This window comes from Bombina bombina, chromosome 3 (genome assembly GCF_027579735.1).
Source record: "Bombina bombina isolate aBomBom1 chromosome 3, aBomBom1.pri, whole genome shotgun sequence".
Lineage (NCBI taxonomy): Eukaryota > Metazoa > Chordata > Amphibia > Anura > Bombinatoridae > Bombina > Bombina bombina.
The window spans coordinates 1,252,477,121-1,252,498,237 of NC_069501.1; the positions used below are offsets into that span (position 1 = coordinate 1,252,477,121).

General features: G+C 40.2%; 1 protein-coding gene across 2 annotated transcripts in view; it reads right to left on the reverse strand.

Annotated features, from left to right (window-relative positions):
• ARAP1 (ArfGAP with RhoGAP domain, ankyrin repeat and PH domain 1) overlaps positions 1-21,117 on the reverse strand; it is an 860,101-nt gene that overhangs the window by 421,307 nt on the left and 417,677 nt on the right. The window lies entirely within an intron of this gene.

Below are 21,117 nucleotides of genomic sequence, written 5' to 3' on the forward strand. Positions count from 1 at the left end.
TAGTTACATTGGAACCCTGATATCTGTCAGGAATACCTGAATATCCCATGACATGTATATATTTTTTTTTAGAAGACATCCCAAAGTATTGATCTAGGCCCATTTTGGTATATTTCATGCCACCATTTCACCGCCAAATGCGACCAAATTAAAAAAAAACTTCATTTTTTTCGCAATTCTAGGTTTCTCATTGATATTATTTACAAACAGCTTGTGCAATTATGGCACAAATGGTTGTAAATGCTTCCCTGGGATCCCCTTTGTTCAGAAATAGCAGACATATATGGCTTTGGTGATGCTTTTTGGTAATTAGAAGGCTGCTAAATGCCGCTGCGCATCACACGTGTATTATGGCTAGCAGTGAAGGGGTTAATTAGGTAGCTTGTAGGGAGCTTGCAGGGTTAATTTTAGCTTTAGTGTTGAGATCAGCCTCCCACCTGACACATCAGACCCCCTGATCCCTCCCAAACAGCTCTCTTCCCTCACCCACCCCACAATTGTACCCGCCATCTTAAGTACTGGCAGAAAGTCTGCCAGTACTAAAATAAAAGGTATATTTTATTTTTTTTATTTTTTTTTCTAGCATATTTACATATGCTGCTGTGTAGGATCCCCCTTAGCCCCAAACCTCCCTGATCCCCCCCAAAACAGCTCTCTAACCCTCCCCCTCAACATTATTGGGAGCCATCTTGGGTACTGGCAGCTGTCTGCCAGTACCCAGTTTACAAAAAAATATATATTTTTTTAATTTTTCCCCACTTTTCTGTAGTGTAGCTTTCCCCCCCCCAAAGACTAAACCCCCACCCCCTCCCAGATCACTTTGCTTATTTATAATACTATTTTTATTTCCCCTCTCTCCCTCTAAATTTATGCAAACCGTTCCATGTGTAATGGTTCCCACCCGCTCCCTCCCTCGTGCACGCGCGCGCCCGCCCGCCTCCCTTGTGCACGATCGCGCGTCCGTGCGCGCCCCCCAGCTACCCCACCCACGATCCCGCCCACCTCTGTACACCGCAAGCCATCGATGGCCGCCCACCCGCCTCCCACGTCGGCTCCCACCCACCAACGATTGCGGCCATCGATGTCCGGTGCAGAGAGGGCCACAGAGTGGCTCTCTCTGCATCGGATGGGGGAAAATGTTATTGCAGTGATGCCTCGACATGGAGGCATCACTGCAATAACCGGAAAGCGGCTGGAAGCGATCAGGATCGCTTCCAGCTGCTTTCAACCCCAACGTCGTACAGGGTACGTCGCTGGTCTTTAAAGACCAGTTTGTGCACGACGTACCCTGTACGACGTATGACGTTAAGGGGTTAAATTAGATCTTTTTAGTCGAATTCCATATAGTTCTCCTCATAATTCTCCTAGTTACAAATGTATCATTTATATTCTCCTGTGGAGGACTGAAAGCTCTCCTGCAAGTCCCTGCATTAAAGATCTCCATCGCTACAGTGGAGAACAGCATTAGAAATCTATTCTCTACCAGTTGTAGAAGCAGTTACACAATAAAAAGGGCTCTACAAGGTGCAAAAATTATCTATAACAAAGCACAATAATAATGATTATTGGAGCGCAATAATAATTTATGATGGAGTGAAAAAAATATATATCATGGAGCGCCAAAATATTATATAACACAGCACAAAAATGATATCTATTGGGGCATAATAATAAGACATAAAAAACAATGAAAATGAAAATGTAGATCTATTTTCTTATATGAAAGTTTGCTGAAGAGGGGCGTTAACAAAGCTACTAGGAAGGCTGTATAAAGATTTCTATTGGTTTATATATGATTGACATGGAGAATAGTTGCTTATTTTTAGTGATAAATAAGGAGAAGATACTAATCCGACTGGAGAAATTTATCATTAGTTCTCCTCAGCTCTTCTATGGAGAAAAAAAACTACTTTTTTATGATAAATACGGGCGCACATGTGCACCTCTCCTAAGGAGAGCTGTGGAGAACTGATAGGAGAACAGAAAGGAGAATTCCCCAAATGATTGATAAATAGAGCCCATTAATGTGTACTATGCCTTTGGTTCAAGTGGAAATTCATAATTTAACTTTTAAGACCTTTAATTTACCTAGAATCAAATCATCTTACCCAGGAAGCATTGTGACTATAGAGCCCTGATACCTTAAAGGGACACTAAACCCCAAAAAATTATTTCATGATTGAAGTAGAGAATACAATTCTAAACAACATTGCAATTTACTTCTATTATCTAATTTGCTTCAGTCTTTAGATGTCCTTTGTTGAAGAAATTGCAATGCACATGGGTGAGCCAATCACATGAGGCATCTATGTGCAGCAACCAATCAGCAGCTACTGAGCCTATCTAGATATGTTTTTCAGCAAAGTATATCAAGAGAACGAAACTTTGGTTCAAGTGGAAATTCATAATTTAACTTTTAAGACCTTTAATTTACCTAGAATCAAATCATCTTACCCAGGAAGCATTGTGACTATAGAGCCCTGATACCTTAAAGGGACACTAAACCCCAAAAAATTATTTCATGATTGAAGTAGAGAATACAATTCTAAACAACATTGCAATTTACTTCTATTATCTAATTTGCTTCAGTCTTTAGATGTCCTTTGTTGAAGAAATTGCAATGCACATGGGTGAGCCAATCACATGAGGCATCTATGTGCAGCAACCAATCAGCAGCTACTGAGCCTATCTAGATATGTTTTTCAGCAAAGTATATCAAGAGAACGAAACAATTAAAATAAATTAGAAAGTTGTTTAAAATTGCATGCTCCTTCTAAATCATGAAAGAAAAAATTTGGGTTTCATGTCTCTTTAATGTATGTTGGCGACAAGCTAAGATTTCCCTCAAAACTCTTTAGACATGAATAGCTTGTGCCTTAAAGGGATATTCCAGCCAAAACGGAAATCCACATGAATGCATTTCAGTTTTGAATAGAAGCATTTTTGTAATATACATTTATTAGCAAAAATGTGTCTAATAAAGCTATAGGTGTTTCAAAAGTGTATTTATGCATGCACTGTGAACCAGCATATTAAAGGGATACTGAACAAAAAAATTGTCTTTAATGAGAGAGCATGCAATTTTAAGCAACTTTCTAATTACTCCTGTTATCAATTTTTCTTCGTTCACTTGCAATCTTTATTTGAAAAGCAGGAATGTAAGTTTACGAGCCATCCCATTTTTGGTTGAGAACCCTGGATAGTGCTTGATAATTGGTGACTACATTTAGCCACCAATCAGCAAGCGCTACACAGGTGGTGGTGTTATGAGTGTAACTGTACTTTGAAATGTATTTTGTGACACTTTTTTATTTCACAAAAAAGTTAACCAGAGTTGACCCGGCGCGTTAACTTGAATCGTGCTCAATCGATCGCATTTACTTTCAACTTGTATGAGCTTGAAAGCCCGATGTGCGCAAACACCCATGATAAACCTCTTTTCGCTTATGCATAACTGTTAAAGCGCCACTCGTAATCTAGCCCAAAAGGTTTTGTGCAATAATTTCTGTATTTTGAGGCAAGACCATAAACAGTGTGCGTGATTTGACTGGATTACATGAGACATTTGGTCAGACACATCACGCATGCGCGAAACTACAGTACGCATCATCAATTTTACAAGTGAGAGCCTGATCATTGGATGCTGCTACACTATAGACATGACCACGGATTCTCGGAGAGGAGTTGTGCTGCCATCCCTTAGCGGCTGAATAAGAAAGTATTTTCTAAAAGTTACCACAAGGTACCTGCCAATCCCCTGTAGACCGTCCCTTTCATTTAAAACTGAGAATGATTGTATTTCCTAGATATTTATTAAATCATTCCTACAAAATCAATGGAAGGAATTTGAATCAAGCAACTCACAACAGAGGAGAGATAATATTCTATTTAGTTAAATATGAAACAGATATTTACAGAACTCTGTACAAAAACTTACATCACCATAACAACAGGTTGAGCAAAAGGATTAAAGCTATAGAAGTATGTTTTATAGAAAACTGGCACAATTTTGTCTATTACAAAAATGCAAAAGAGGACAAATTATATAGCAGCAAATTAGATGAAAAAAGGATATAATAAAATAATCAAAAATGTTTTTTTAGATATATACACACACAGTTGTCAATACATATGGGGGGGGGAGAAGAATTTTGGAAAAAGTATAGTTAATTCCAAGTATATAATTAAACAGAGACACATAGTAATAGAAGCTCTAGGCCCAGATAATTTGCCTGCAGAGTACTATAAATAGTGAAGGATTTAACTAATTTGTATAATTGTTATTGGAAAGGAGAAATTTCACTCAAACTAAACTTTACTAACTCAGCGACATGTTTAATATTAAATCCATTGAAATCTCCTTAAAAATTAGAAACAAACAGACCCTCATACAAATTAGCTAAACTTCGACAAAGGAAACCAGAAGAAACATTATACATTTAAGGAGAGGTAAATTGGACCTTGTTAATGGCCAGCTCCACCAGAAACATGAAGGTTTTATTTTAAAGGACCACTACACACAGTATAATAGCATAATCAATAAATGCATACTAAAAAGAAAATGCAACACACTTAATTTGCATTTCCAATGAGTTGTAGATTTTTTTCTGACAAATGTCAAAGTTAGTTACATTTTCCGTCCTAATGCGTCATGTGACAGCCATGAGCCAATCACAAATATGTATATCCTGTGAATCTTGCACATTCTCCGTAGGAAACAAATAACGTTTTAAAAGCTCTTTGCCAGCATTTAAAGAAGAGATTTAATTTAAAGATTTCCTGATAACAAAGAATATTAACTTCATAAATGAATTCAAAAGAAACTTTTCAAAATGTAATCCTTACAGACAATCATGAAGGGTTCTCCCTGAGATACAAAATGATCAGTTTGCAACCCTTTCAAGTCGTCACCTCAAACCTGTATTGATAAAACTTTATTCACAGATCAGAGAAAACAATATTGGAAAAAAATCTACTCTAGGTATTATCCCGTTATTTTCTGGGTGCAGAGTTTCAGACTCGCATATTGATCCTTAGAAAGAATATTTCCTAAAGTTCCTCACCATGTACAGAGCCACAGAATCCTACGATAACACGGAAGAATTGAACAGTTGAACATAGTACATTGGACCTGCTGGAGAATGCAGTCTATACATGTTTATTTCCAACAACACAAGCATCAGAAAATGACATACAGAATTTATCTTTCAGATATAGCAACGATTCCTTGACTTTTTAATTGAAAGGCTCCATAATTAACTTAAATCTAACTAATGAACAGAGGAAGTCTAAGCTACAATTAGAAACGAACCAAGTTTCACGGAAAAGGATTCCTAGCATATGAGTATATATGGAGACAAATGAGGTGTATCAACCTCCACTCATATATATATATATAGAATGATGTGAATAACAATGTTAATAATAATTCACCCATACATTATTACGTTCTTATTGAGATTACATACTCACATATACACATAGCTATATAATTTGCTAGCATTTTGTAGGATCATATGATACAATGTTTATGGCTCGCTTTAGAGACAAAGATCTAATTTATTATCACGTTGTTTTGATTACAAATGTTAATTTTCTTTGTTGCTGCAGGCATCCACACCTTATTAGATGTTGATATATTTGTATTGCTTTATCTGTTGTGTAATTACTGGTCCTATTCTGCACAATTGATGTGTTCCCTTTAAGGGGAGTTTTTTATGCCCCTTTATGATTGGTTTAAAGTAATCTTAAATAGAGCGAGGAGTTTTAAATTGTTACAGTCTGATGAAACCGCAGTTTGTGGCAAGAAACACATTGCTGTATGTTTTTAATTTATGTTTTTTTTTATTTATCAAAGTGTTATTGAATGTGCCTTGTCATTCTCCTTTCCGTTTGCCTGAACTCACCTATCTCAATGCGGTCAAATTTATATATAAAAAAAAAGCCTCTAATTTTTCTTTTGTGCCTTTCCACAGGCAAGCTCAGACGAGCAAAGATACATTTCTCCAATCTAATTAGTATTTGTGCTTTATTTATATTATAAAAATGCAAACTTTTTCATTTCATAAGTGGCTGTGTACTGCTGGTTATTACAACCGCTCATTAAATGTGTGCCGCTGGTTATTACAACTTCTCATTAAATGTGTTCCGCTGGTTATTACAACCGCTCATTAAATGTGTGCCGCAGGTTATTACAACTTCTCATTAAATGTGTGCCCCTGGTTATTACAACCGCTCATTAAATGTGTGCTGCTGGTTATTACAACTTCTCATTAAATGTGTGCCCCTGGTTATTACAACCGCTCATTAAATGTGTGCTGCTGGTTATTACAACTTCTCATTAAATGTGTGCCACTGGTTATTACAACTTCTCATTAAATGTGTGCTGCTGGTTATTACAACTTCTCATTAAATGTGTGCCGCAGGTTATTACAACTTCTCATTAAATGTGTGCCGCTGGTTATTACAACTTCTCATTAAATGTGTGCTGCTGGTTATTACAACTTCTCATTAAATGTGTGCCACAGGTTATTACAACCGCTCATTAAATGTGTGCTGCTGGTTATTACAACTTATCATTAACTGTGTGCCGCTGGTTATTACAACTTCTCATTAAATGTGTGCCACAGGTTATTACAACTTCTCATTAAATGTGTGCTGCTGGTTATTACAACTTCTCATTAAATGTGTGCCACAGGTTATTACAACTTCTCATTAAATGTGTGCCACAAGTTATTACAACTTCTCATTAAATGTGTGCTGCTGGTTATTACAACTTCTCATTAAATGTGTGCCGCAGGTTATTACAACTTCTCATTAAATGTGTGCCGCAGGTTATTACAACTTCTCATTAAATGTGTGCTGCTGGTTATTACAACTTCTCATTAAATGTGTGCTGCTGGTTATTACAACTTATCATTAAATGTGTGCCACAGGTTATTACAACTTATCATTAAATGTGTGCCCCTGGTTATTACAACTTCTCATTAAATGTGTGCCGCAGGTTATTACAACTTCTCATTAAATGTGTGCTGCAGGTTATTACAACTTCTCATTAAATGTGTGCTGCTGGTTATTACAACTTCTCATTAAATGTGTGCCGCAGGTTATTACAACTTCTCATTAAATGTGTGCTGCTGGTTATTACAACTTCTCATTAAATGTGTGCTGCTGGTTATTACAACTTATCATTAAATGTGTGCCACAGGTTATTACAACTTATCATTAAATGTGTGCCACAGGTTATTACAACTTCTCATTAAATGTGTGCTGCTGGTTATTACAACTTCTCATTAAATGTGTGCCGCAGGTTATTACAACTTCTCATTAAATGTGTGCTGCTGGTTATTACAACTTCTCATTAAATGTGTGCTGCTGGTTATTACAACTTCTCATTAAATGTGTGCTGCTGGTTATTACAACTTCTCATTAAATGTGTGCTGCTGGTTATTACAACTTCTCATTAAATGTGTGCTGCTGGTTATTACAACTTCTCATTAAATGTGTGCCGCAGGTTATTACAACTTCTCATTAAATGTGTGCTGCTGGTTATTACAACTTATCATTAAATGTGTGCCACAGGTTATTACAACTTCTCATTAAATGTGTGCCACAGGTTATTACAACTTCTCATTAAATGTGTGCTGCTGGTTATTACAACTTCTCATTAAATGTGTGCCGCAGGTTATTACAACTTCTCATTAAATGTGTGCTGCTGGTTATTACAACTTCTCATTAAATGTGTGCTGCTGGTTATTACAACTTCTCATTAAATGTGTGCTGCTCGTTATTACAACTTCTCATTAAATGCGTGCTGCTGGTTATTACAACTTATCATTAAATGTGTGCTGCTGGTTATTACAACTTATCATTAAATGTGTGCTGCTGGTTATTACAACTTATCATTAAATGTGTGCTGCTGGTTATTACAACTTATCATTAAATGTGTGCTGCTGGTTATTACAACTTATCATTAAATGTGTGCTGCTGGTTATTACAACTTATCATTAAATGTGTGCCGCAGGTTATTACAACTTATCATTAAATGTGTGCTGCTGGTTATTACAACTTCTCATTAAATGTGTGCTGCTGGTTATTACAACCGCTCATTAAATGTGTGCCGCAGGTTATTACAACTTATCATTAAATGTGTGCTGCTGGTTATTACAACCGCTCATTAAATGTGTGCCGCAGGTTATTACAACTTATCATTAAATGTGTGCTGCTGGTTATTACAACTTATCATTAAATGTGTGCCGCAGGTTATTACAACTTATCATTAAATGTGTGCTGCTGGTTATTACAACTTATCATTAAATGTGTGCTGCTGGTTATTACAACTTCTCATTAAATGTGTGCCGCAGGTTATTACAACTTATCATTAAATGTGTGCCGCAGGTTATTACAACTTCTCATTAAATGTGTGCTGCTGGTTATTACAACTTCTCATTAAATGTGTGCCACAGGTTATTACAACTTCTCATTAAATGTGTGCTGCTGGTTATTACAACTTCTCATTAAATGTGTGCCGCAGGTTATTACAACTTCTCATTAAATGTGTGCCACAGGTTATTACAACTTCTCATTAAATGTGTGCTGCTGGTTATTACAACTTCTCATTAAATGTGTGCCACAGGTTATTACAACTTCTCATTAAATGTGTGCTGCTGGTTATTACAACTTCTCATTAAATGTGTGCCGCAGGTTATTACAACTTCTCATTAAATGTGTGCCACAGGTTATTACAACTTCTCATTAAATGTGTTCCGCAGGTTATTACAACTTCTCATTAAATGTGTGCTGCTGGTTATTACAACTTCTCATTAAATGTGTGCCACAGGTTATTACAACTTCTCATTAAATGTGTGCTGCTGGTTATTACAACTTATCATTAAATGTGTGCCACAGGTTATTACAACTTCTCATTAAATGTGTGCTGCTGGTTATTACAACTTCTCATTAAATGTGTGCCGCAGGTTATTACAACTTCTCATTAAATGTGTGCTGCTGGTTATTACAACTTCTCATTAAATGTGTGCTGCTGGTTATTACAACTTCTCATTAAATGTGTGCCGCTGGTTATTACAACTTCTCATTAAATGTGTTCCGCAGGTTATTACAACTTCTCATTAAATGTGTGCTGCTGGTTATTACAACTTCTCATTAAATGTGTGCTGCTGGTTATTACAACTTCTCATTAAATGTGTGCTGCTGGTTATTACAACTTCTCATTAAATGTGTGCCACAGGTTATTACAACTTCTCATTAAATGTGTGCTGCTGGTTATTACAACTTCTCATTAAATGTGTGCCGCAGGTTATTACAACTTCTCATTAAATGTGTGCTGCTGGTTATTACAACTTCTCATTAAATGTGTGCCGCTGGTTATTACAACTTCTCATTAAATGTGTGCTGCTGGTTATTACAACTTCTCATTAAATGTGTGCTGCTGGTTATTACAACTTCTCATTAAATGTGTGCTGCTGGTTATTACAACTTCTCATTAAATGTGTGCTGCTGGTTATTACAACTTCTCATTAAATGTGTGCCGCTGGTTATTACAACTTCTCATTAAATGTGTTCCGCAGGTTATTACAACTTATCATTAAATGTGTGCCGCTGGTTATTACAACTTCTCATTAAATGTGTTCCGCAGGTTATTACAACTTCTCATTAAATGTGTGCTGCTGGTTATTACAACTTCTCATTAAATGTGTTCCGCAGGTTATTACAACTTCTCATTAAATGTGTGCTGCTGGTTATTACAACTTCTCATTAAATGTGTTCCGCAGGTTATTACAACTTCTCATTAAATGTGTGCTGCTGGTTATTACAACTTCTCATTAAATGTGTTCCGCAGGTTATTACAACTTCTCATTAAATGTGTGCCGCAGGTTATTACAACTTCTCATTAAATGTGTGCTGCTGGTTATTACAACTTCTCATTAAATGTGTGCCACAGGTTATTACAACTTCTCATTAAATGTGTGCCACAGGTTATTACAACTTCTCATTAAATGTGTGCTGCTGGTTATTACAACTTCTCATTAAATGTGTGCCGCAGGTTATTACAACTTCTCATTAAATGTGTGCTGCTGGTTATTACAACTTCTCATTAAATGTGTGCTGCTGGTTATTACAACTTCTCATTAAATGTGTGCTGCTGGTTATTACAACTTCTCATTAAATGTGTGCCACAGGTTATTACAACTTCTCATTAAATGTGTGCCGCAGGTTATTACAACTTCTCATTAAATGTGTGCTGCTGGTTATTACAACTTCTCATTAAATGTGTGCCACAGGTTATTACAACTTCTCATTAAAATGTTTTCTCGCTGGTTATCAAAACGTATCATTAAATGTGTGCCGCAGGTTATTACAACTTATCATTAAATGTGTGCCACTGGTTATCAAAACTTCTCATTAAATGTGTGCCGCAGGTTATTACAACTTCTCATTGGCTGGTTACAAAAAATTATCATTAAATGTATAGCGCTGCGGAATCTGTTGGCGCTCTACAAATAACCGATAATAATAATAATAAGTATGCCATAGGTTATTATAACTTATCATTAAATGTGTGCCGCTGGTTATTACAACTTATCATTAAATGTGTTCCGTAGATTATTAAAATATCTCATTGGCTGTGTACCACAGATTATTAAAACTTCTCATTTGCTGTGTACCGCTGTTTATTACAACTTCTCATTGGCTGTGTACCGCTGTTTATTACAACTTCTCATTGGCTGTGTACCGCTGGTTATTACAACTTCTCATTGGCTGCGTACCGCAAGTTATTACAACTTCTCATTGGCTGTGCACCGCAGGTTATTACAACTTCTCTTTGGCTGTGCATCGCAGATTATTACAACTTCTCATTGGCTGTGTACCGCAAGTTATTACAACTTCTCATTGGCTGTTTACCGCAAGTTATTACAACTTCTCATTGGCTGTTTACCGCAAGTTATTACAACTTCTCTTTGGCTGTGCACCGCAGATTATTACAACTTCTCATTGGCTGTGTACCGCAGGTTATTACAACTTCTCATTGGCTGTGCACCGCAGGTTATTACAACTTCTCATTGGCTGTGTACCGCAGGTTATTACAACTTCTCATTGGCTGTGTACCGCAGGTTATTACAACTTCTCATTGGCTGTGCACCGCAGGTTATTACAACTTCTCATTGGCTGTGCACCGCAGATTATTACAACTTCTCATTGGCTGTGTACCACAGGTTATTACAACTTCTCATTGGCTGTGCACCGCAGGTTATTACAACTTCTCATTGGCTGTGTACCGCAGGTTATTACAACTTGCCATCGGCTGTTCACAGCTGGTTATTACATTTTCTCATTGGTTGTGCACAGCTATTTATTACAACTTCTCATTGGCTGTGCACAGCTGGTTATTACAACTTCTCATTGGCTGTGCATTGCTGGTTATCACATTTTCTCATTGGCTGTGCACAGCTATTTATTACAACTTCTCATTGGCTGTGCACAGCTGGTTATTACAACTTCTCATTGGCTGTGTACCGCTGGTTGTTACAACTTCTCATTGGCTGTGTAGCTCTGGTTATTACAACTTCTCATTGGCTGTGTACCGCAGGTTATTACAACTTCTCATTGGCTGTGTACCGCAGGTAGAGCAGGTAGACAAGCACCCGAGAGGGGTGCAAATAGCTCTGAAAAAAAGGGAACAAGGGCAAGTATTTGGTGCAATGCTTTACATGCATAGTTAAAAAAAAGTTTGCTGCACCGTTAACCCCATTTTTAATGCCATTAAGTACAGTGTTGCCTTGTATTTGTCTCAGCTTTTCATCCAGAAATTCAGGTAACACCCAAGGAACACAATAATGCCCTTTAACAAGTCCTGTGAACTCTGAGGAACACCTAGTTTCTATAACTGGACCTAACTGTTGGGTCTCAGAAACCTAGCAAGCTTTAGAGAATCTAAGTTACAGAGCGTCAGTAAAATATTGACTTTAATGAGTTTAGAGTAAACTGTACACAGTGGCGGCTTGTGGGTTATTCAAATGGGGGTTCACAATACATGAACTGGGGTTACATACCACATAGAAAGCTCTCTCTCCAATATCGTTATAATTATTTAGGCTACAAAATAGATACCCTACCTTGCAATGCAATTTAAGTGATATGTTTTGTTGTGTGACAGGCAACACAACATTGTCAGTTACACAAAAGCTTTTTAATTACCAGTTGAATATTACAATAGCATGATTTACCTATTAGCGTAGGAGTTTTAGGGGTTTGGAATAACCTTGCCATATCCAGTAACCTTGTATTAACCTGCAGATCTAACAAGGAGGAGACTGTTATTGGGGATAAATACTGAAATAATTAAAGCCATATGTTAAGTAAAATAATTGGTACTTGATTAACTATTTTATTGCACACTGTTTGCCCATATATTTATATTGAAACCTGGAAATCAATTAATGCCTTAGGCAGTTGTTGAGCAAAATTCAAAACATGCGTTCCCAAAAACAGAGCATTATCTTACAATTAGTGCATCTATGGTAACCACATGCAAGTGCTCTCAGTATTTCATGTTTTACTTAGCCATTTTATTTATACATAGTATATGTGAGCAATTAAGTTATTGAGCCCCATAGCGCGCTAAAAATCCCCATGAATAAAGGCTGCTTCCCATGCTCCTCCCGCCCACTTACTTTCAGCTCTGATCGCCATTCTCCTGCCTGGACTGGAAGTTCGGCCTCTGGATGTGCCAACTGCCTGCCCTCTCCTCTCACTTGCTGCCTTCGACTCTGTTGTGCGCCGACCAGGCTCCTCCTCCTCCCTCACTGTGACATCACGTGGCTCTCACTCGCACAGCAAAATCTGTGTGGTTAGGAAGGTTAGGAGCTGGTTGGGGACGGTGCTACAAGAAATAAGTGCTATGGGCTTGAAGCCTATACTATCTATCGCACGTAAAAAATGCAATTTTATTTTTTTTTTGCAACGTTTGACTGGAACATTTTGGGTTCAATAAATATAATTTTTCCAATATGGGTGCTATTGGAAAAAGTATATTTATTTCACCAAAAAAGTTTTTTTGGGGGGGTTTTATGGTTTTTCAGTGCGCCTGTGCACATATAGAGGCACCTCCACAAAAGTACATGAGTAGAGCAGTCTGCCCATAAGTACATTTGTCTAAGGCTAATAATTAAATACGGCACTGAATTGGTGTTCACTATCAAACACTAATGTGTGAGATTTAAGCACACTTGCAGAGAACAGGATTGTCAGTTGTCGCATACAAATACTTGTCAATGATTGTGAGCTGGAAGATGGGGCTGTGTTCATATCTCTGACCAAATGCCTTAGTTTGCAGCCCCTTTCAGTAACCCATATGAAACCTCAGGTCAGACTACTTACCCTAGAGCCCCTGTCAGCCCTAGACCCACGTTCAACATCAAGTAAGACCCCTGACCCTGTAGGCCCTGTTATCAATATGCTCACTTTGGGCAACCCCTGAAAGTACACTTTAGACCTCAGGTCAGAACCATGGTCCTACAGCCCATGTTAGCCTCTACATTAGACCTTAGAATGGACCCCTGCTCTGCAGCACCAGTCAGTGATATGTCTACTTTAGACTTCAGATCAAGCCCCTGGCCCTGCAGAACCAGTCAGTAATATTCCTAGATCAGAACTCAGATAAAACCCCTGGCCCTGCAGTACCAGCCAGTGAAATGCCTAGATCAAACCCCTGGCCCTGCAGAACCAGTCAGTAATATTCCTAGATCAGAACTCAGATCAAACCCCTGGCCCTTCAGTACCAGCCAGTGAAATGCCTAGATCAGACCTCTAGCCCTGCAGTATCAGCCAGTGATATGCGTAGATCAAACCCCTGGCCCTGCAGAACCAGACAGTGATATGCCTACATCAGACATCAGATCAGACCCCTGGCCCTGCAGTACCAGTCAGTGAAATGCCTTCATCAGACCTCAGATCAGACCCCTGGCCTTGCAGAACAAGTCAGTGATATGCTTACATCAGACATAAGATCAGACCTCTGGACCTGCAGTACCAGTAAGTGTAATACCTACATCAGACCTTATATAAGAACCATGGTCCTACAGCCCTTGTTAGCCTCCACATTACACCTTAGAATAGACCCCCTGCTTTGCAGCCCCAGTCAGTTATATGTTCACTTTAGACTTCAGATCAAACCCTGGCCCTGCAGAACCAGTCAGTGATATTCCTAGATCAGACCTCAGATCAGACCTCTAGCCCTGCAGTACTAGTCAGTGATATGCCTACATCAGACCTCTAGCCCTGCAGAACCAGTCAGTGATATGCCTAGATCCGACCTCAGATCATCCGCCTGGCCCTGCAGTACCATCCAATGATTTACCTTCATCAGACCTCTAGCCCTGCAGATCCAGTCAGTGATATGCCTAGATCAGACCTCAGATCAGACCCCTGGCCCTGCAGTACCAGTCAGTGAAATGTCCGCATTAGACCTCAGCTTAGACCCCTGGCCCTGCAGTATCATCCAGTGAAATGCCTAAATCAGATCTCAGATCAGACCCCTGGCCCTGCAGTACCAGTCAGTGAAATGTCTAGATCAGATCCGACCCCTGGCCCTGCAGTACCAGCCAGTGATATTCCCAGATCAGACCTCAGTGATAAGCACACATCAGACCTCAGATCAGAAACATTCAGTTAAGGTTAGTTTTCTATATACATTTTCTGGACAACTGGTTGAAATAGACGATGCAGTTCAATATCAGAACCTTGCAGTCCTTGGAGAGAATAAGACTGAATGCTGTTTACAACATAATTTGTATTAAACTACTGTATTGCAATAGGAATTTTAACCTATTTACAGAATGTTAACAAGAAGCTTGTGCTATAAAACTTCCCCTTTGAGATAACCGGGAAAATCAACATGAAATCTGTGTGTGAAGGTTTCATTATTCCGACAGCACAATGTCACTCGCTAAATTAATTTATAGTCTTGGGAAGACATTGCTGCAAGCAACATGTACTATGTATTTATACAAATAGGAAATCTAATGATGTTGTATGGATAATACTAATCCATATTTCTCATTAAATGCACCACAAAGAAACTGACTGTGTACCCTACTTTCTTCGGTAATACATTTGCAAATTGTTTTGAATTTCCTTTTTTCTCTGACTGAACAAACAAATTTGGTGGTGAGGGGGAAGAAGTCCTATTTTTTTTTTAGACATGAGTATATTTGTTTATATTACCAAATTTTTAAGTCATATATATTGAATGACTTATTGCTACAATCACACCAAAACAAGCCCTATTAAAGTTACATTATACCCCCAAAAATTTCCCTGTTAAAAAAGAATATTTGGAAATATATTACAGTTCTTTGATTTTTTTTTTTAATGGATGTACATGTGTTGAATTAACCAATGTCTTCTGTGTGAGTTGTCATTATCAGCCAGTCAGTGAGCAGTAGATACCTACATATGCACTGTGCACACATGCACTTCTATACGTTTCACTTTAAATTTAAACTGCTTTATAGGTTGAGCAGGTATATACACTGCAATTATTATAATTTATTTGTATTCCGTAACAGTGATGTACACCATGGGGAAAGCTACACCATGGTATTTTCGACACAGCCCTCACGTGATTCCCCTCCTATTTCTCCAAACATAGCTTCAGTGCATCTTTCATTGGCATTTCCTGTTCTTGTTCCTCTTGTCTTTTATACACATACTTAGGTTCCTTAATAAAGCCCAATGGATTTCAATATTATCTGTACAAAAATGCCAATAAAATCTGCCTCTCTGCACCAGACACATCCTTGTCCTTGCTCACTCTTGGCATTAGCAGTCTTCTATTATCTCGCCTGGATATTTTCCCATTATCTAAAGAATAACCTGTATAAAACTGTGCCCCCCCCCCCCCTATTTCCCCCTTTATAAGATATCCCTACACCACAAATCAAAACAACTAATGAAAACACTGTGATCACACCTACCCAACATGCCTGCCTCCATGGGGTCATCCTCATTGTGGCTAGTTCTTGCCTTATCCACCTTAAAATATTTATATCATGCAAGACCTTCCTTAATCACAACACAGCCAATATTTTCCCCTCATAATACCCCTTCTTGACTATTGCAACTTCATCCATCTTGGTCTCCTTGTCCTCTCTGCAATCCTTCACAAATGGATCTGCTAGACCCATCTCTGATGGCTATCTTGGACATTATTACATGATGATATTATTGTGATGAGAGCAGGATGTGATGTCACTAGCTTGTGGGCGGGGCTTAGGTCCGGTGTCTGTGTCGCAGTTAGTTTAGTACAATCAACCTGTCTGGATGTGTATTGCTATGCTCTGTAATAAAATAGAGTTGTACCATCATTGCTGTGTCCTGCATATGTCCTGCATCTCATGACATGGTGTCAGAAGTTCTGGACTGCGCTTCTGTTCCTGATCGATTGCAATGTCAAAGTTTACCCCACCTGAGCCTTTTGACTTTTCTCAGCCTGCAGCTTGGCCCACATGGCGTCAGCGGTTTCAGCGCTTCAGGATTGCATCCAAACTGAACAAGGAGAGTGGTGAAGTACAAGTTAATTCTCTTTTATACTCCATGGGGAAAGATGTAGAGCCAGTGTTCAATGCTTTTACTTTTCAAGAAGGGGAAGAAGTTAACTTTGATATAGTTATGGATAAACTCAGTGCCCACTTTGTGCCCAAAAGAAATGTGATTCATGAGAGAGCTTGTTTTCACAAACGTAATCAGCGTGTGGGAGAATCTGTGGAGTCATTTGTGCGCAGCCTGTATGAATTAGCTGAATTCTGTGAGTTTGGTGTTGCTAAAGAAGAGCAAATCAGAGACAGAATAGTTATTGGAATTGCAGATGCTGAAGTCTCCCTGAAGCTGCAGTTAGAGCCTGATTTAACGTTAGACGGGGCTATTAGGATGGCCCAACAGAGTGAACTGGTGAAAAAGCAAAGTGCTGATCTGAGGTCTGAGAGTATTGTGGATGAAGTGCAACAGTCTAGAAAAACTGCTAGTGAAAGGCACAGTGTGAGCGGTAGATCAAAAGTACTGGAAAGGCCTAGAAGTGGATGGGCGCAACATGGCCGATGCACACGGTGCTACCGGGCTCATGATCAGAGTGCCATATGCCCGGCCAGAGATAAAAGATGCAGAAAATGTAACAGAATAGGCCATTTTGAAGTGGTGTGTAAAACTGAATACATTAAGGAGATGCAGGTGGACAGTGACCAGGAGGGTCAGGAAGTGTCTTTTGTGGGGTCTGTTGTGGAACGGACAAGCTATTAGGAAGATTGGAAAGTTACTTTTACTGTAATGGGAGCCAATGTTGATTTTAAGATTGACACAGGAGCTGATATCACTGTAATGTCTTTTGCTGAATTTATGAAACTGCCTCGACAGCCCCAGCTGGCGAAGGTTACGACAAACGTCCATAGTCCTGGTGGCCGCATTGATTGTGTGGGGAAATTTCTCGCCAGCTGTGAGTACAAACAGAGAAAGTTCTCCATGTGGGTGCATGTGATCCGAGGTCAGTGTGTTAACAGTTTATTGAGCAGAAAAGCAGCCTGTGATTTGGGCCTCGTGGCCAGAGTGAATGAGGTCTCTGAAGATATGTTTGGCGAGTTGGGCCTACTGAACTGCAAACCTGTCCGTATAGCACTTAAAAGTGATGCAGTCCCATACAGTATTTCTACTCCTCGTAGAATTCCGTTCCCGCTCATGCCTCAAGTGGAGAAAGAGCTCATGCGCATGAAGTCTATGGGGGTTATTGAAGAGGTTGTTGAAGCAACTGATTGGTGTGCCCCCATTGTTCCAGTTGCAAAGAAAAATGGGAAGGTGCGCATCTGTGTGGACCTGAAAAGGTTGAATGAGGCAGTGAAGAGGGAGAGATTTGTGCTGCCGACGTTGGAAGATATAGCCCCGAAGTTGGCTGGGGCGAAGTTCTTTTCCACATTAGACGCTTCTAGCGGCTTTTGGCAGATCCCCCTGGATCCAAAGTGCCGCAAACTGACTACCTTTATCACTCCGGTAGGTCGGTTCTGCTTCTGCAGACTTCCCTTTGGGATATCCTCCGCTCCTGAGATTTTTCAAAGGGAAATGAGTTCTCTCCTGAGTGGCCACGTGGGCACAGCAGTCGTCATGGACGACATTCTAGTGTATGGGTCTACAGTGGAGGAGCATGATCAGCGTTTGAGTTGTGTGCTGCAGGCTATCAAAGAGTCTGGGCTGAAGCTGAATAAAGAAAAATGTCATTTTAGGAAAACTGAATTATGCTACTTTGGGCATATCATCAACGGGGATGGCATCAAGCCGGACCCCGAGAAAATTCGGGCTATCGAACAGATGAAAAGCCCTTCTGATGTACATGAGCTGAGACAGATATTGGGCCTTGTAAATTACGTGGGCAAGTTTCTTCCAGATTTATCTACAGTTTTGCACCCTATCACAGAGTTGCTTAAGAAAGATGTTGCCTGGGTCTGGGGACCCTCACAAGAAAAAGCGTTCCTGCATGCTAAGTCCCTGCTGGGGTCTGCCCCAGTGCTGGGGTTCTACGACCCTTCAAAAAAGACTGTGGTTAGTGCTGATGCAAGCAGTTATGGGTTGGGGGCTGCACTCCTGCAGCTGAATGACAACAAACTACAGCCCATCGCCTACTGTTCCCGCACACTGACGGCTGCAGAGTCAAAATACGCTCAAATTGAGAAAGAGTGCCTGGCTGCAGTTTGGGCCTGTGAGCGCTTTCAGCGTTATCTAGTGGGTTTGGAGAAATTTAGTCTGGAAACTGACCACAAACCGCTAGTCCCTCTTATCAATTCTTATGACATCGACAAAACACCCTTGAGATGCCAGAGACTTTTAATGAGACTACTCAGGTTCAATGTTCAGGCAGTGCATGTGCCGGGGAAGCAGCTGGTTGTGGCAGATACACTGTCCAGGCTCCCGCTGGCTGCTGCTGAAGAATCCTCCACAGAGTCGGATGTAAAAGTGTATGTTGATTCAGTTCTGGCCTCTAAGTCCATTTCTTCAAGGAAACTGGAAGAGATAAAGAAAGAGACATATTTGGACACAGATCTGCAAGAAGTTATAAGGTACATAAGAGATGGCTGGCCCGAGAGCCGGGCAGCCTGGATGTCTTTAAATGCTTACCAGCCAGAGAGGTCGCAGCTCACGGAGCTGGAGGGGTTGGTGCTGTTCCAAGACCGTATTGTAATTCCTGTCAGCATGAGGAAGGAGATGTTAAACAGGATTCACGATGGCCACTTAGGCATTACAAAGTGCAGAGAAAGAGCAGCTACAGCTGTGTGGTGGCCTGGGATCAGCTCCGACATTGCAAATCACGTGTCTAAATGTGCCTTTTGCCGGGAACGCCGGCCTACTCAGAGAAGGGAGCCCTTAATGTCTACTCCGCTGCCTGCGGGGCCGTGGCAGAAAATAGCTGCTGATTTGTGCGAACTGCACGGGAAAAAGTTTCTTGTTGTTATCGACTACTATTCCAGGTATTTGGAAATAGCACCCCTGAATGATATCACAAGTCAGGCCGTTATCATTCGCCTGAAGAGCCTGTTCGCCCGCTGGGGCATTCCAATGGAGCTGGTGAGTGATAATGGCATGCAGTTCGCTTCTACAGAGTTCAGTGCTTTCAGCAGGGAATATGATTTTGTACATTCCACGTCAAGTCCACATTATCCGCAGGCCAACGGAATGGCTGAAAGGGCAGTTCAAACAACAAAATTCATTCTAAAGCAATCTGAACCGTACCTAGCCCTCTTGTCATACAGGGCGACGCCCATTCAAGCCACCGGGTTTAGCCCGGCACAGCTGATGCTAGGACGCCAGATTCGCACCACTTTACCCTCAGTGGGTGTCTTCAAGCCGCCTGGCCCTGTTCCTCGGGACGAAGTCCTTAGGAGGGATGAAGAGGCCAAAAAGGGTTATCGTTTCTTCTACGACAGGAGACATTCTGTCAGGCCTTTACAGGAACTGAAAGCGGGCCAAAGTGTCAGAATTAAACTGGATGATGAGAAGAAATGGAAGACGCCTGCTACGGTAGTGGGCCGCTCTCCAGAACCAAGGTCTTACACAGTCCTTACAGAGGGAGGGACGGTTACACACCGTAACCGAAGACATCTTCAGCCTGTACCTGAGAGTCTGGAACCGGATACCTCAGTACCACCGCCGGTGGGATCCCCTGTTCTAAGAGAGGTGCCTTCCCCTCAGCAAGATCATAGCGGGGATATATCTTTGCCTCCAGCAGACTCTTGTTCACCATCTTCTGTATCAGAGGACAGTTCATGCAAAGTTACATCAAGCGGAAGAGTGGTGAAACTTCCGGCCCGATACAGGGACTGACTTTAGCTAGAACAGTGACCGGAAGTATGGGCAGAATAATCCCATGGTCACTGTGGACTAGGGTAGTCTACCCCGATGTCCAAGTCAGGATGTAATTTATTTGTTTATGTTTTCTAATCTATCTGTTTTTATAATGTTCAAAAACAAAATGTTGTTGTATACCCTGTTGGTGTACCTTGTTATTTAATATATGCGAATGTATGCTTTGCCTTTGAAAAAGGGGAAGATGTGATGAGAGCAGGATGTGATGTCACTAGCTTGTGGGCGGGGCTTAGGTCCGGTGTCTGTGTCGCAGTTAGTTTAGTACAATCAACCTGTCTGGATGTGTATTGCTATGCTCTGTAATAAAATAGAGTTGTACCATCATTGCTGTGTCCTGCATATGTCCTGCATCTCATGACAATTATTATAGTAATACTTTGTGGAATGTTACAGGATGGGATTCATAACTTAGACTCGGGTTGAGCTTGTGGAATCTGGGGTAGAGTGTCTTAGGATATCTTTCCCTTTCAGCTTTATTGCTTGAAGCAAGTAAAATCTTTGTAAAGACTGTCCTGGTTGTACTCTTACATACTGCTGCTGGACCCCTCAGGTCACTACCAGTGACTGCTGTCTTGGCTGAGAGAGAGTATTCATATACCCTAAAGGCTATAAGGATCAGAAGGATCAGAGAACATGGTCAGGCTGTGTATAGTATATGGTGGCATGAGCCTGAGTTGTCTTTAACACCATCTTCCTCTC